Source organism: Sminthopsis crassicaudata, chromosome 2, assembly GCF_048593235.1.
Source record: "Sminthopsis crassicaudata isolate SCR6 chromosome 2, ASM4859323v1, whole genome shotgun sequence".
Classification (NCBI taxonomy): Eukaryota; Metazoa; Chordata; class Mammalia; order Dasyuromorphia; family Dasyuridae; genus Sminthopsis; species Sminthopsis crassicaudata.
In genome coordinates this window covers 522,966,866-522,985,034 of record NC_133618.1, presented here as the reverse complement: position 1 = coordinate 522,985,034, position 18,169 = coordinate 522,966,866, and the positions used below count along the sequence as shown (strand labels likewise).

Genomic DNA, 18,169 nt, shown 5'->3' with positions numbered 1-18,169 from the left:
ATGCACAGGGGAGTAATGTGTAGCAAATTCTTCAGATAGGAAGCTGCTACACCAATTGAAACATCAAAGCTTTATTACTTACGCCAAATTAATTTATTAATTTAAAATTAATAGATCTATTTTCTTCCTCAACACCTCATGCTATTGGGGGAAGAAGAAAACTGATTATATATATTTGCTATGTATATGTCTAGTATAGTCAATCAAACAAATTCATTGACCATGTCCAGAAAAAATATAATATATAAAATATCATAACAAATTATTTATGTGTGAACAAATAATACAAAATATCATAACAAATTACATATGTGTGGATTATTTATATATATTATGTATGTATATATTATATTTGTGTATGTATAACCTTATTTATAGTATGTGTATGTATATATGCTAAAAGACTGTCTCTGTGTGTGTGTGTGTGTGTGTGTGTGTGTGTGTGTGTGTGTATGTGTGTGTGTGTGTATCATTTTATACCTTGAATTTTTCACCTCTCTGTCAGGAGGTAGACACTATGTTTCATCATTGATTCTCCAGAGACACAGGTAGTTATTTTATTGATGAAATCTTTTATTTTCAAAATTATCAGTACAATGTTATTTCATAAATTGTGAATAAATTTGACTACATAAAATGTAAAAGTTTTTGCACAGACAAATCCAATAAAGCTAAAATTAAAAGAGAAACAAGTAATGGGGAAAAATCTTTGCAGCAAGTTTCATTGATAAAGGTCTCATTTCCAAGAGATGTGAGAAATGATTTAAAGTTCTAAGAATAAGAGCCATTTTCCAATTGATACTAATAGTAATTTCTCAAGGAGAAAAAGCACAAATTTTCAATAGTTATATAAAACACTCCAAATTACTAATAATTAGAGAAATGCAAATTAAATTAATTCTGCAGTTTTATCTCACACCCATAAGAATAGCAAAGATGATAAAAAAGAAAATGAAGAATGTTGCTTTGGAAAATGGGCCATTGTTGCACAGTTGGTGTAGTTCTGTATGAATACATTCTGAAAAGAAATTTGGAACTGTACATTAAAAAATTACTAAATATTGCATGCTCTTTGAGGCAATCATAGCACTACTAAGCCTTGTTCATAAAAAGATCAAAGAAAGAGGAAAAGGTACCATATGTAAATACATACATAAGTACATGAGTACTTATTTATTTATAAGTACTTATAGTGAAAAAATATCCAGAAACTAAGGAGATACCCTGATAAACAAATTATGATATGTATTAGAATCATAGATGAAATACTATTGTGATAGAATGATGGAATACAATTGAGCAATAAGAAATAAGGAAATAGATGATTTAAAAGACTTGTGGAAAGACATGTATGAACTGATGCAATATGAAGTGTGCAGAACCAGGAGATCAATTTATATATTAATATCAATATTTATAAGAAAAAAAAAAAAACAATTTTGAAGAGTGATGGAGAATGTAAGCAGAACCTAAAGAGATGCTAATGTAACTGTAACCTGCTCTGGAAGGAAGTCACCAGCACCTATACCCCTCAAAATGAGGTTATGGGGAAAGAGGATGCTTTATTTTATAACAGGTTTTGGAGACCTTAGATTGGCTGCTGATATTAGAAGTCCCTATGCCAAGTCCTGTCAAAGTATTAAATAACCAATCCAACACAACATTCCTTCCTTTTTGGACCCTAGCTAAAATACACACACACACACACATATATACACACAAATTTACTCTATGGCATAAGATGCAAGTATCCTGATTTTTGGTTTGATGGGGATTTAGCAGTTCAAAACCAAGATTTTATCATAAAGAAGAATAAACTACAGAATCTCAAAACTAGAGTATATTTTAGAGCTCATCTAGTTTGAATGTTCTGAACTTTTTATGTGTCAATCTTTTCCTTTGGCAGAGGTACAGACCCCTTCTGAGAATAATGTTTGTTGCCTAAATTCATAATAAAAAATATTAAATTTCAATTAAAGATTAGTGAAAATCAAGGTTTTTCTTTTTAATCATCCAATTGCATGGCTGCCCTGAAATCTAACTAAGGACTAGTGATGTGTTGATACATGCATTCACAATATATCTTTAAGTTTAATCTGCATTAACATTTCTCCATTATTTTCTTTTAAACATATTTATTTAAAACTAAACACAAAATAAGAAAAAAACCCTCTTAATTGAATCTGTTAGTTTGACTATCTAAAGATCATTGATTACCACTCCTGCTTTTTCTTTCCTAATAAATTCAATTCCTAATCGTTCTTATTGTGTTCCAGTATATCTTTTATTTTCTATCTCAGATAACTCTTCTACTTTAGTTCTATTTCTTGGCTTGTCTTGCTATTATTTAACTTCCCCCTCCACCCATGGGTCCCTCCCTTATCTTCACCCCCCACCCTTTTCCACCTTCTTTATCCCATTCCCATCCAATCTACATAGTTTATCCCATTCTGGTTAATCTAAACACTCTTCTTGACCCTTTTATTCCTTTTAATACAATAGACATGTTAATGGTTAAGTGAAACTCATCTACTACCTATTACAGTAATATCAATTTCAATTCCCTAACATGCCATTATTTTAAAGCATTATTTGTTTTAATCTTCTTTTCCATTCTCACCCCTAACTTTGCTCTCCCCCTCCTTCACCAATAACATAAGAAAAATAAAATCCATTACACACACACACACACACACACACACACACACACACACACATATATATATACATATATATATATATATATATATATATATATATATATATATATATATATATATATATATATATATATATATATATATACCTAATCAAAATAGATTTCCACACTGATCATGTCCTAAAAAATACTTATCTCCTTCTTCATTCTAAGTCCTGAATCTCTCTCAGAAAATGAATATCATATTTCATCATCAATCCTCAGGAATTCTGGCTTCTCATTACACTAATAAGAGTTTGGCATAATATAGTTCAGCTCCATTACATTTGTATACTATAACTTGTTCATTGATTCCTCAGTTTATGGGGAATACATCTGATTCTCATTCTTTGCCATCTCAAAAAAAGCCATAAATATTTTTGTGCATCCTTAGAATTTATTTTGCTTAGAACTAATACTTTTTTTTAACCTTCCTTCTCTCTAATTCTCCCTTCCCTCCTTTTATCCTTCCTATTTCACTATCAAATGAAATGTATTTTTTGTACACAACTCTATGTGTATGTATGTATCCTTTCTTCTTTTGGACAGTTTAGAGTGACATTTAAGAGTCCACTGTATTATATCTGTTTGCTTTTTCTTTTTTTTTAAAATAGATGTCTATTTTGTACCTTCATTATACGAGAAAAATTTTCCAAGATTTCTTTTCCTTACACTTCCTAGGGCATTCTTCTTCCTCTCTTTTTAAAATTTTTTTCTTAAGATTATCAATTAACCCAACTAATGCCAGGCTCTGGCATCTAATTGGATGCTTTCTATGAACTCTAATGGTGATAAGGATCAGAAAGGACACTAGTATCATCTTCCCATATTGAATGGAAGCAGTTTATCATTGTTTAGACTTTATCATTTGTTCATTCATGTTTACCTTTTTATCATCCCCATGTTTCTATTTCAAAGTTTCTCTGTAGTTCTGTTTTGTTTGTTTGTTTGTTTGTTTGTTTTGTTTTTAATCGGGAATGTTTGGAAGTCCTCTAATTCATTAAATGATGCTTCCCCTCCTGGGCCATTATGCTTTGTTTTGCTGAGTAAATTACCTCTGGTTACATGCTCCTATCTTCTGCATTCTGGAAAGTCATATTGCAATTTCTCTTCTCCTTTATAGTGATTGCTAAGTCATGAATGGTTTTGATTGTGGTTCCTCAGTACTTGAATTCTGGTTACTCACAGTACTTTTTCTTTCACCCAGAAACTGAATTTTACTTCTGAGGTTCCTGGGAATTTTAATTTGGTCTTGCTTCAAGAGGTTAATGGTGGATTACTTCTATTTCTACTTTGTCTTCTGGTTCTGGGAAACCCGAGCCTTGTTGTTCTAAGATATCTTGAAATATGATCTAGGCCCTTTTTGTTTATGGCTTTCAGGTAGCCTTAATTTTTTTCTCTTCAATCTGTTTTCTGGGTTAGTTGTTTTTGCTATGAGATATATTAAACTTTCTTCTTTTTTTTAATCTTTTGACTTTTAAAAATCTTTTCTTGACTTATGAAGTCATTGGTTTCTATGTAGTCCATTCAAATTATCTGTGAGTTTGTTACTTGGGCAAGATCTGTACCTCTTGTGCCAAGTCATTAATTTTCTCTCCAATTCTTTATTCTTTTCACGCCTTTTCTAGTTTTCTTCCTCAAATGGTCTCATTCCATTTATAACAAACATTTTTTATTGTATTAAAAAACTTTTCCTTCATCTCTTCCAGGAATTTTAGCTGAGTTTGTGCCCAAGCTCTTTTTCTCTGAGGCAAAGCTTGTAAACATTTTGAAGTCATCCTCTTCTGCATTTGTGTATTGAGCATCCCTGTTACCATAAGAGCTCATTGTGGTGAAATTCTTTTTTTCTGTTTGCCTATTTTTCCAGCTTATTTCCTGACATCAGATTTCTTGTTAGGGATGGGTTCTGTATTGCTTCTGGAAGGAATGTCTAGACTGGTCCTGTAATTGGTTGCTTGGGGTATTGAGTGTTATATTATTTCAGTATCTCAGGGACAGGCTGGAGACCAAAGTCTAGTTGTTGCACCCTGGCCTGAGCTCCACAATTTCTTGATTTGGGTTTGGGTCTGAGTAAGAGTAGACTCCTGACCTGGTATTTCTTCTGCAGCCTGGGCTAGATATTGAGAAGGAGGACTTATTTTGGGCCCAAGGCTTCTTCCTTTATCACCACCCAGAGCCTTCCAATTAGGGAACACCATTTTCACTCAACTCTGGATCTACAACCCAGAACTATGTGGGTACCTGCCATCCATATTAGTTCCTGGCATGGGTCTAAGATGTTTTGGTGTCCTCCCTAGATGTGATTATATGTCAAAGGAGTGGTATAGGTAGTCAATTTGGTGCAATGGAAAAATCACTTATTCAATCAAAAGTTAGAGGACCTGAGTTCAAATCCTGTCATTGATGTTTACTCCTTGGGTACCTATGAACAAGTCTTCAATCTTAGGTTTCTCGTCTTTTTTTTTTTTTTTTTTTTTTAAACAATTGGAATTAAATGACAGGGTCACAAGCTAGTTAGTGTCTGAGGTTGGATTTGAACTCAGACCCTCCAGACTCTGGGGCCAGTGCTTTATCCTGAACCACTTAGATGCTCCTTTTAAATGATGGAGTTGGGACATATTAAGCAGTTAGCTCCTGACATCTTTTCTATGTCTGTGATCTTTTGATTTTCTGACTTCCAGGTCATTTTTTCTACTGAACAAGCAGTTGAAAAGAAGACATTTTAAGGAACAATAGTCCCTCTCCATAAAGGCAAATGGGCAAGAAAGAACAAAAGCTGCTCAGGAACCAGTTAGCAAATAGTTTAGCCTTGATTCTACTGAAGACCCTAATGAGGGAGCAGAATTTCAACATAGGGGTGATTTAGCCTCATTAGCCATTTCCAAGTGTATTCCCTGCTTAAGAGCAATTTCCAAGCTTCCTAGGGAAGAGCTTGATGACTTGGAAATTGTTAGAAATTGCAGGTGTAGTCATGGACCCCCTTTTCTCTATTTCTTTCTCTTCAATCTCTCATGGCTTCACACCTGTCCCTGAGACCTGTTGCCTATGTGAAAGTGGCTGTCCTATTCAGATGCCAACAAAAAACTGTGGCTCTAATGTCAGTCAACATGAAGCAGCCTTGACTAAGACAATGTGAATCACCACTGGTTTAAAAAAAAAAAAAAGAAGAAGAAAAATAGTCTATTCATTTGCTAGCTGAAATAAGCCTCCCACCTTTTGGCTTCCTATTGTTCTGAAACTATTACGGTATTCAGTGACTAAGAATCATTTCACTTGAAGATTATTTTGCATTTTGCTTAAATGCTAAGGAGAAATGTGTGAATAAATGAGCCAAAAATGGCTCAGGAGTGGGGGAAGGGGGTTGTGACCTCATAAAAATCAAACACAAAATGGGAGCTGAGTTTAAAAAAAAAAAAAAACCTATAAGGGTAAAAAAGAGACAGCTAGCAGCAAAAAGCCTCAGCCAAAAAGAAGAATGATTAGGGACTAAAAGAACAAAAATATCTGGTATTAAGTATATTTAAATAGGGAATGGGATGAGAGGAGAAACATTTTTAAATCGAAAGAATGCTAGCTGTACTGAAAAAAAGGAGAATCTTCCCCCCTTCCCTTTCTCCTTCCTTTCCTCTCTGTCTCTGTCTCTGTCTCTGTCTCTGTCTCTGTCTCTCTCTGTGTCTCTCTGTCTCTCTCTCTCTCTCTGTCTCTCTGTCTCTCTCTCTCTCTCTCTGTCTCTGTCTCTCTCTCTCTCTCTCTCTCTCTCTCTCTCTCTCTCTCTCTCTCTCTCTCTCTCTCTCTCTGTCAAAAATAGCCTGGAAATATTTTGACTTTAAGATTCTGTTCCCTTTCTCCTTCAGAAAGATGGAGACCTACTGTGTTTATATCCATAAGCATAAGGAAAAACAGGACCAATTGATTCTTTCAGTTACCACTGTCTGAATGTGAAGCAATGGCTCATTATTGTTAGTTCCTCAACAATTGAGAAATTAAAAAATAAAATGGAAAATGCTTTTCTTTATAGAGCAAAGTTTTTTTTGAGCTTAGTCTTCTTTGGGATGAATTCCAGGCCTCCCAGGTTCTTTGAAACTGTGTGCCTGACTAATGGGGGAAATAGAGATTCTTTCTTTCTGGTTGCTATGAGACTCACATCTTTGGTTCTGAGCTGCTGTCATTCTCTTTGGGCCCCCACTCTATTACAAAAGGGTAGAAAAGACTCTTGGCAGTAAAGTTGTTTCTTGTTTCTTAGCATTAGGTTTTGATTATTACCATGATTTTCTCACTTTGGACTGGGAAAAGGTCATGTGCACAAACCACTAGCTTGGAGAGATATCAAGTTTAAGAGGTTTAGCTTTTTAGTACAACCTTCTTGAATGACAGAAAAGGAAATTACAGAAACCTAGGGAAGTGATGTGACCAAGGTCACATAGTTGATTAACTAAAAAAAATTAAAAAAAACAAAACAAAACACCCTGATACTAGAACTCAGATCTTCTGGTTCCTGTCCAGAAGCAGGATTACAGAAGGAGGTCTAGACCTAGAGAAAGGAGATCTGAGTTTGAGTTGCTAATAGCACTGACCAGGTGTTTGGGTGCAAGCCAATGAACCTCTCTAAACCTCAATTTCTTCATCTATGAAAGGGGTATAATAATATTTGGACAATACCTTACAATGTTTCTATGTGAGGTGTTTTACAAGTAGTAAAAAGATTAGGTGGATGTCAGCCATGATCATCTTTGCAATACACCAATATGGTTTGCTAAATCTTTTGTTTTCCCCTATTTAGATCTGCTACAGAGCCTTTTTTTTGTCCTTATGAGTCTCCAGAGGAAATCCTGGGCTTTTGTATGCTTTGGAACTACTAGAGTTTTCAATGACTCAGAGTCATCTCACTTAAGGGTTGCCTGGTTTTTGTTTTTCTTAACATTGAAGAGCACAGCATTTGGAATTAAGCGGCTGGTCACTTATTAATATATGACTTTAGATAAAACATTTAATCTTTCTGAACCTCAGGTTCCTTATCTGTAAAATGAGTGGGTTGACTTAGATGACTTCTTTAGTCATTTCCACCTCTAAATCTATGGTCATAAGGCTAGATGAAAATCTCCCTGACCCCCTAGCTTCTAATCTCTTTCATACAACCCCTCTCCAACTTTGTAAATGACCATTTATCTGTCTTTTGTTTGTAAGATAAAAATACACCTTTCTCATTCTAGAATTTAAAGCTCTTCTTAACTAGTCCCAGTCTCATCTTTTCCAGAATTGTTCCACATCTCTTCCTTTTATGCATTCTGCCTTCTAGCCACACTGACCTACTTCATTTGCTATTTTCCAAACTTGACATTCTCTCTCTTGCCTCTGGGGCTTTATACAGGCTACTTCCATGCAATCCCTCCTGTCTCCACTCTTTTAGAAACCTTGAACTTCTAGATTCACTTAGTGAAAACCTTACTTTAGGTTCTACCTCTACCATGTTGTTGTTTGTCCTTTGGTCTCAGAAAGGACCCTGACATCAGGGAATTAGCCATGTCATGCAAGTAAATTGGACTTAAGTTAGGGAGGGTTGTGCAAGGAACCTGCTTCATTTTCTCCTCCAGAACTACCTGGGTCCAGTGGCCACACATAGATTAGGACAACTCACCTCTACTGTGAAGACTTTGATGAACCTCTTAGCCATTAGTGTTCCCTCCCTTCTCAAGTTATCTTGACATACATGTTATATTCCCTAGTAGAATGTAAGCATCCTTTTACAAGGACTAAGATATTTTTTAGTATCCTCCATGCCTGGTATAATGCATTGCCATAAAAGATACTTGATACATATTTAATGACTTTATTGTCTACCACCCCAAATTTCCATTACTAGTTACAAACAAAAGCATCATAATTTCTTAATGCAACTTCAAAACTTCAGAAGTTTTAGGAAGAGAGTCTAGTTTTATTTTGGGGGATGGAGGAGAAAGAGGCAAGATGAAAGAGTATTCCCTCTCTTCTCAAGTTATCTTGACATAAATATTATATTTTCTAGTAGAATGTAAGCATTCTTAGACAAGGACTGAGATTTTTCTTTAGTATCCTCCAATGCCAAGACATTATGTCTTGCCATAAAAGGTACTTGATACATGTTGTTGAATTTATTATCTACCAGCTCATACTTCAATTACTAGTTACAAGTAAAACCATCATAATTTCTTAAAGCAATTTTGAAACTTCAGAAGCCTTAAAAAGAGACTCTAGTATCATTTTGGGAGAGGGGGGGGAGCCAAGATGAAAGAATTGAGCATTTCTTCTGAGTTCTTCTATCCCTGCTCTTCAAACAGCTTTTTTTAAAGGCTCAAATCTAATTCTGAGAGGGATAACCAAAGTTTTTAAAAGTTACAATATTTTATTTTTATAGCTCAGAAGGACTAAAAGAGAGGTCTGCCTGTGGACACTGAGGTGAGGGCAGGCCAGAAACCTGTGAGGAGGAAGAAACACCAGCCACTACCTGGAAACAGTGGCAGCAGCCCAGGTGGCAATAGCAGCCGTAGAATTGGCACCAAGTATGGTAAAAGGGCTAAACTCCTGGTCAGAAAAATATTACAGAGGATCATTGTGCTAGTACTGGAGGCAAGACTGGACACCAATTGGCAGTTTCTTAGCCCATTACCTAGTTCAGGCTGTAGTTTTAGAGTGGAGAAAAGTGTACAGTTTTTGGATGAGAAAGCACAGACCCAACTGGGGCAAGGACCAGAGCAAAATCAAGAAAATAGTGACAAGAATTCCCCCGAATCAACCCATCTCACAAGTTCTGAAAACCTAAAGGGTCCCAGATCTAGTGTTAGGCTAGCCATTCCTCATAGAGGTGAGTGCTATTAAGCAGTATAATTATTAAACATAAAGATATAAGCTGGCAAAAATGAGCAAATAACAACAACCAAAAGAAACTGTGAAAAGCTTCTATAGAGATAAAGAAGTTCAAGACACAAATTCAGAAGACAAATGACTTAAAAGCATCCATGTATAAAGCCTCATAGAGTGAAGATTGAAAAAAAGTCCAACAATTCCTATAAGAGCTAAAGAAAGATATTAAAAAGTACAAAAATGAATTTTAAAATGAAATAAAATGGTAGAGGAAATGGGGAAAAGAAATGTGAGGGGGAAAGGTGAGTGGCAACAAGGTTAGGGACAAAGGGTGGGAGGAAAGTGGGGGGACAGGGAAGGCTGGACATGCTATGTCCAGACTAGACCTGGCGGGGAGAAGAAACCAGGGCTAAGCTGGCTGGGCTAGCGGGCAGACAAGTGATAGCAATAGCACGGAAGAACCCAGTAGGGCTGGAGCTGGTGCTGGGGTCAGGACAAGGCCAAGTCAAAGTTGGGGCCCCCAATCTGAGTCACCATCAAGAGCCCCAAGGACAAGGAGGAGATCGCAATCTGAAATTGAGCTTTGGTGAAGCAGTGCAAAAAGGAGTTCTCCCAAAAGTTGAAAGAGCCAACTAGATCAATGTGTTTTGATTTTTGACAAGATTCTTAAAGGTGAATATATGTTAAATTAACATCGGATCAAAAATGGGCTCATTCTCCATTTGGCAATCAAGAGCCCACAGAGGGGCCTAAGGTCCTGCTGCTGTTGCTACTGCTACCCTGTTACTGCTGCTTCCTTTGCCCCATATACTGCTTTACTCACTGCTCCTGATCAGCCACCTACCTCAGGCAGTATTGTCCTTGATATTGTCAGTGGAAATCAGAGAAGCAAGGGAGGTGGTCTAATCCTAGGGCCTCCTACTGGTTTATCCATACATCCTCTCTGGCTGTGGGGTATTCTAGACCTTGTCTGAGCTCTTTAATGAAGCTACAGAGGATATAGAGGCAACTGATGTTCAACCTGAGATGCTGCTCCAGATCATAGAGAGCACCTTTCTCCAAGACATGATGTCCAATTCTGACCTGATGTGCCACATGATCATGGCTGATCAATAGATGCAATCCTGATAGAGAGAAATCTGGAAATCAATCACATGTTCAATAATCCAGAATTAATGAGATAGACCACAGAGCTGTCTTGAAACCCTACTATGATGCAGGAAATGGTGTGCAACCAGGACTGGGACCTGGGCAATCTAGAGAGAGATACAGAGCCTTATTCCACATGTACTCAGACTTCCAAGAACCCATGTTCAATGCTGTTTGGAAGGAATTTGGCCCTGATTCCTTCTCATTGGCAGGGAACTTCCACAGCTACTCCTTTCAGCCTCTCCAGACTGATTACAGGAACCCCTCCCTAATCCCTGGAACCCTTCAGCCCTAACCTTTCAGGTTCTAGGGCCTGTTAAAAGAAATCTGGAGGCTCAAATACAAGCCAGGAACATCCAACAGTCCCCACTCCCTTTGGAGTCAATGTAGTTAGCCTGAGATCAAGGACATTTAATAGCTCTAAGATGCAAGGTCTTCTCCAGAAAATTTCAGAGAATCTCTTCTTCTTCTTCTTTTTTTGTCCTGAGGCAATTGGGATTAAGTGACTTGCCCAGGATCACACAGCTAGGAAGTCTTAATTGGTCTGAGACCAGATTTGAACTCAGGTCCTGAATTCAAGGCTGGTGCTCTATCCACTGCGCCACCTAGCTGCCCCGAGAATCTCTTCTTAATGAAAAACAAAATTTTCATGAATATGAAGTATGGTGCAAACACATGCCCAGAACCCTAACTTTGATGCTTAGATGATAGTGAATGACATTGTTTGTGGGAAACCTCCAGTAGCAGAAGAAGTTCTGGCTCCAAATTCCCTATTTTTCTACAGCAGAAGCAGAACGCAGACTCACTGTCCATTCTTACCAACTCCAGGCCATGAAGGCCCTCTCCAAAGATAGCAGTTGCAACAGAGACCCCAGGCCTAGTGCCCTGTCTTGGCAATTTTGGGGCTCCAGATCTCATCTCACCTTGCAGGAGGTAATTATCAATATCCATTATGATACTGACTATATAACCTCTAAACACAGAATGTTCTTCCCTTTCCCCTTCCCCTCCCATCAACCTAGCTACCTCCACATAGACACAAACACTTCTCCATGTGCTCAAAAAATGATGGGTGCCTTTCCTAAGGCATTTCGCTAAGAATTAGACTGTTCTGGAAGGTTGATGTTTCTTCCTTCTTGATGTAGGAAAGAGTGGTTTATGTTCTAGTTTCAGAACTATCTCCCTCAAAGGGAAATGGGAGTTTTGCCAGTCTGGGGGGCAGGATGAAATACAGGAGTCTTGATGCCAACCAAATAAGTATGAGCATGTCCCTTTAAAAACGGGAAAGGATATAACCCAACTATCCCCAATCCCTCCACATACACATAATCACCCCAATGTTGAATATTAATGTACACATTGAGATCATAAGGTGGAAGAAAGATGGGGGGGTATCAGCCTCTGAATCTTAAGCCTATGCCTTTTCTAATCTGTATTCATTCCCCCCCAAAAAAAAATTCTTCTTATTGTCTTTTATGCCAAAAAACCTTGTTTAAAGGAAGAGGTGGTAATGTAGTCATTTTATGAACTGGGATTGGAAATCATGATAAACAACAGGATCCTGATCCCTATTCTGTATCCCCAACCCCCTGTAAATAAATAGCATGATCTTCATTGTGAAAAACAAAAAGAAATGAGATAACTCAAGAAAATTTTTAAAAAGAGAGTTAACACATGATGAAAGAAATACAAAACTTCACTGAAGAAAATAATTTCATAGGAACTGCAAATGATCAAGTGGAAACATAAAGCTCCATGAGACATCAAGAAACAATTAGAAAAAGTCAAGAGACCAAAAAGAGAAGAAAATATGAAATATTTTGTTGTAAAATATTGTTGTTGTAAAACAACTGACTTGGAAAAATTGTACTACCTGAAACCTATAATCGAAAAAAAGAGCTTAGATATAATATTTCAAGAAATTATAAAGGAAAATTATCCAGATATCATAGAAACAGAAGCAAAGTAGAAATTGACAGAATTTTTTTTGTCATTTTCAGATATATTGTACTTTCTGTGATCCCATTTTTAATTTTTTTAATTTTATTTTATTTTATTATTTATTTTTAAATTAATTTTATAATTATAACTTTTTTTTGACAGTACATATGCAAAGATAATTTTTTTTAAACAACATTATCCCTTGTACTCCCTTCTATTCTGAATTTTTCCCCTCCTTCCCTCCACCCCCTCCCCTAGATGACAGGCATTCCCATACATATTAAATATCTTATAGTATATGCTTGGTACAATATATATGTGCAGAACTGAATTTTGTTGTTGTTGTTGTTGCAAAGGAAGAATTGTATTCAGAAGGTAAAAATAGTCTGGGAAGAAAAACAAAAAAAATAAACAAAAAAATGATCACAGTTTACACTCATTTCCCAGTGTTCCTTTTCTGGGTGTAGCTGATTCTGTCCATCATTGATCAATTGGAATTGGATTAGCTCTTCTCTATGTTGAAGATATCCACTTTTATCAGAATACATCCTCATACAGTATCATTGTTGAAGTGTATAATGATCTCCTAGTTCTGCTCGTTTCGCTCAGCATCAGTTGATGTAAGTCTCTCTAAACCTCCCTGTATTCATTCTGTTGGTCATTTCTTACAGAACAATAATATTCCATAACATTCATATACCATAATTCACCCAACCATTCTCCAATTGATGGGCATCCGTTCATTTTTCCAGTTTCTAGCCACTACAAAAAGGGCTGCCACAAACATTTTGGCACATACAGGTCCCTTTCCCTTCTTTAGTATTTCCTTGGGATATAAGCCCAGTAGTAGTATGGCTGGGTCAAAGGGTATGGACATTTTGATAACTTTTTGGGCATAATTCCAGATTGCTCTCCAGAATGGTTGGATTCTTTCACAACTCCACCAACAAAGCATCAGTGTCCCAGTTTTTCCACATCCCCTCCAACATTCATCATTATTTGTTCCTGTCATCTTAGCCAATCTGACAGGTGTGTAGTGGTATCTCAGAGTTGTCTTAATTTGCATTTCTCTGATCAATAGTGATTTGGAATACTCTTTCATATGAGTGGAAATAGTTTTAATTTCATCATCTGAAAATTGTCTCTTCATATCCTTTGACCATTTATCAATTGGAGAATGGCTTGATTTCTTATAAATTAAAGTCAATTCTCTGTATATTTTGGAGATGAGGCCTTTATCAGAACCTTTAACTGTAAAAATGTTTTCCCAATTTGTTACTTCCCTTCTAATCTTGTTTGCATTAATTTTGTTTGTGCAAAAGCTTTTTAATTTGATGTAATCAAAATTTTCTATTTTGTGATCAACAATGATCTCTAGTTCTCCTTTGGACATAAATTCCTTCATCCTCTACAAGTCTGAGAGGTAAACTATCCTATGTTCCTCTAATTTATTTATGATCTCATTCTTTATGCCTAAATCTTGGACTCATTTTGATCTTACCTTAGTATGTGGTGTTAAATGTGGGTCCATGCCTAGTTTCTGCCATATTAATTTCCAGTTTTATCAGCAGTTTTTGTCAAATAATGAATTCTTATCCCAAAAGTTGGGATCTTTGGGTTTGTCAAACACTAGATTGTTATTTTTATTCACTATCTTGCCCTGTGAACCTAACCTATTCCACTGATCAACTAGTCTATGTCTTAGCCAATACCAAATGGTTTTGGTGACTGTTGCTTTATAATATAGTTCTAGATCAGGTACAGCTAGACCACCTTCACTTGATTTTTTTTTCATTACTTCCCTTGAAATTCTCAACCTTTTGTTCTTCCATATGAATTTTGTTGTTATTTTTTTCTAGGTCATTAAAATAGTTTCTTGGGAGTCTGATGGTATAGCACTAAATAAATATATTAGTTTAGGGAGTATTGCCATCTTGATTATATTGCTCGGCTTATCCAAGAGCACTTAATGTCTTTCCAATTATTTAAATCTGACTTTATTTTTGTGGCAAGTGTTTTGTAATTTTGCTCATATAATTCCTGACTTTCCTTTGGTAGATATATTCCCAAATATTTTATACTATCAACCATTATTTTGAATGGAATTTCTCTTTGTATCTCTTGCTATTGGATTGTGTTGGTAATGTATAAAAATGCTGAGGATTTATGTGGATTTATTTTGTATCCTGCAACTTTGCTAAAAGTTCTGAATTATTTCTAATAGCTTTTTTAGCAGAGTCTTGGGGTTCTCTAAGTATACCATCATGTCATCTGCAAAGAGTGATAGTTTGATTTCCTCACTTACTCTAATTCCTTGAATCTCTTTCTCGGCTCTTATTGCCAAGGCTAGCATTTCTAGTATTATATTGAATAGTAATGGTGATAGTGGGCAACCTTGTTTCACTCCTGATCTTACAGGGAAAGGTTCCAGTTTATCGCCATTACATATGATGTTTACTCATGATTTTAAATATATGCTCCTTATTATTTTAAGGAATAGTCCATTTATTCCTATATTCTCAAGTGTTTTTAGTAGGAATGGATGTTGGATTTTATCAAATGCTTTTTCTGCATCTATTGAGATGATCATATGGTTTTTGTTAATTTGGTTATTGATATAGTCGATTATGCTAATAGTTTTCCTAATATTGAACCAGCCCTGCATTCCTGGTATAAATCCCACTTGGTCAGAGTGTATTATCCTGGGGATGATTTTCTGTAGTGTTTTTGCTAATATTTTATTTAAGATTTTAGCATCAATATTCATCAGGGAGATTGGTCTATAATTTTCTTTCTCAGTTTTCAGCCTACCTGGTTTAGGTACCATGTCTGTGTCATAAAAGGAATTTGGTAGGACTCCTTCACTCCCTATTTTTCAAATAGTTTATATAGCATTGGAGTTAGTTGTTCTTAAATGTTTGGTAGAATTCACATGTAAATCCATCTGGTCCTGGGGATTTTTTCATAGGGAGTTGGTTAATAGTTTGTTCTATTTCTTTTTTCTGAAATGGGACTATTTAGACTATTTACTTCTTCCTCTGTTAATCTGGGCAAGCTATATTTTTGAAGGTATTCTTCCATTTCATTTAAGTTATTGAATTTATTGGCATAAAGGTGAGCAAAGTAGCTCCTAACTATTGTTCTAATTTCCTCTTCATTAGTGGTGAATTCTCCCTTTTCATTTTCAAGACTAACAATTTGCTTTTCCTCTTTCCTTTTTTAATCAGATTTAATAAGGGTTTGTCTATTTTGTTGGTTTTTTTCATAGAACCAACTCTTAGTTTTATTAATCAATTCAATAGTATTTTTTTTACTTTCAATTTTATTAATCTCACCTTTTATTTTTAGAATTTCAAGTTTTGTGTTTGTCTGGGGGTTTTTAATTTGTTCTTTTTCTAGTAATTTTAGTTATAAGCCTGATTCATTGACCCTCTCTTTCTCTATTTTATGCAAGTAGGCCTCTAGAGATATAAAACTTCCCCTTATTACTGCTTTGGCTGTATCCCACACATTTTGGTATGATGTCTCATTATTGTCATTTTCTTGGATGAAGTTATTAATTATGTGTATGATTTGCTGTTTTACCCAATCATTCTTTAGTATAAGATTATTTAGTTTCCAAATATTTTTTGGTCTATTTTCTCCTGGCTTTTTATTAAATGTAATTTTAATTGCATTGTGGTCTGAAAAGGATCCATTTACTATTTCTACCTTACTGCATTTGATTTTGAGGTTTTTAATGTCCTAGTATATGATCATTTTTTGTAAAGGTTCCATGAACTCCTGAGAAGAAAGTGTACTCCTTTCTGTCTCCATTTAGCTTTCCAAAGATCTATCATATCAAACTTTTCTAGTATTCTATTTACCTCTTTGACTTCTTTCTTATTTATTTTGTGGTTTGATTTATCTAATTCTGAGAGTGCAAGGTTGTGATCTACCACTATTATAGTTTTGCTGTCTATTTCTTTTTGCAGTTACTCTTTTAAGAATTTGGATGCTGCACCACTTGGTGCATATATGTTTAATATTGATACTGCTTCATTATCTATGCTACCCTTTAGCAAGATAAAGTATCCTTCCTTATCTCTTTTAATTAGATCAATTTTTGTTTTTTCTTGATCTGAGATGAGGATGGCTACCCCTGCTTTTTTGGCTTCACCTGAAGCATAGTAGATTCTGCTCCACCCTTTTATTTTTATTTTGAATGTATCACCTTTTTTCAGGTGTGTTTCCTGTAAACAACATATAGTAGGATTCTGACATTTCATCCAGTCTGCCAACTGCTTCCTCTTTATGAGGGAGTTTACCTCATTCATATTTATGGTTAGAATGACTAATTCTATATTGCTCGCCATCCTGTTAACCCCTGCTTATACTTTTCTCCTTTCCTTCCCTCTTATCCCCCTACCCAGTATTAAACTTGTGAACACCACTTGCTTTTCACAGCCCTCCCTTTTTAGTATCCCTTCCCCACCTTAAAGTTCCTCTTCCTATTTTATCCCTTTTTCTTACAATTTCTGTATTCCCTTCCCTTAGCTTACTCCTTCCCTCTCACTTTTCAATGAAATGGAAGAAATTTCACCATAAATTGAATATGTCTATTTATACATACTATGTTCATCTCCCTCCTTTCTCTCAGATAAAATAGGTTATCTTTGCCTCTTCATGAGATGTAGTACCACCACTTTACCCTTTTTTATGATATAATTTCCTTTCCACCTCTAGTTTCTAGGACAAATTATACATGTGTTCTTTACATATCTTTATGGCAGAAATATAGTTTTCAAGATTTCTTTTTACCTTTTTAGAAATCTCTTGAGTTCTGTATTTGAAGATCCAATATTTTGTGTTGGTCTGGTTTTTTCATCAAGAATAGATGGAATTCATTTATTTTGTTAAATATCCATCTTCTCCCCTGGAAAACGATGCTCATTTTTGCTGGGTAAGTTATTCTTGGCTACATACCAAGTTCCTTAGCCTTTCAGAATATCATATTCCAGGCCCTTTGTTCCTTTGTTGTGGACGCTGCTAGATCCTGGGTTATACTTATTGTGGCTCCTCCATATCTGAATTGCTTTTTTCTAGCAGCTTCCAATATTTTTTCCTTCATCTGATGATTCTTGAACTTGGCCAGTATATTTCTTGGTGTTTTGATTTTAGGGTCCCTTTCAGTAGGTAATTGATGAATTTTTTCAATGTCTATTTTACCCTCTGTTTCCAAAATGTCTGGGCAGTTCTCTTTGATAATTTCCTGGAAAATAGTGTCCAGGCTCTTTTTTTCCTCACATTTTTCAGGGAGTCCGATTATTCTCAATTTGTCTCTCCTGGATCTGTTTTCCAGGTCTGTTGTCTTTCCAATAAGGTACTTGACATTCATTTCAATTGTTTCATTTTTCTGGTTTTACTTCACTACTTCTTGGTTTCTCCTTGAGTCATTCATTTCTACTTGTTCAAGTCTAATTTTCAATGATGTATTTTCTTCACTCACTTTTTTTATATCTTTTTGTAATTGTCCAACTGAGTTTTTAAGTGAGTTTTTTTCTT

The 18,169-nt window shown here is 35.6% G+C and overlaps 1 pseudogene; it reads left to right on the top strand.

Annotated features, from left to right (window-relative positions):
* Window positions 1–11,190, top strand: part of LOC141552962 (ubiquilin-4 pseudogene) — a 37,505-nt pseudogene extending 26,315 nt beyond the window's left edge.
* Window positions 11,191–18,169: the final 6,979 nt, after the last annotated feature.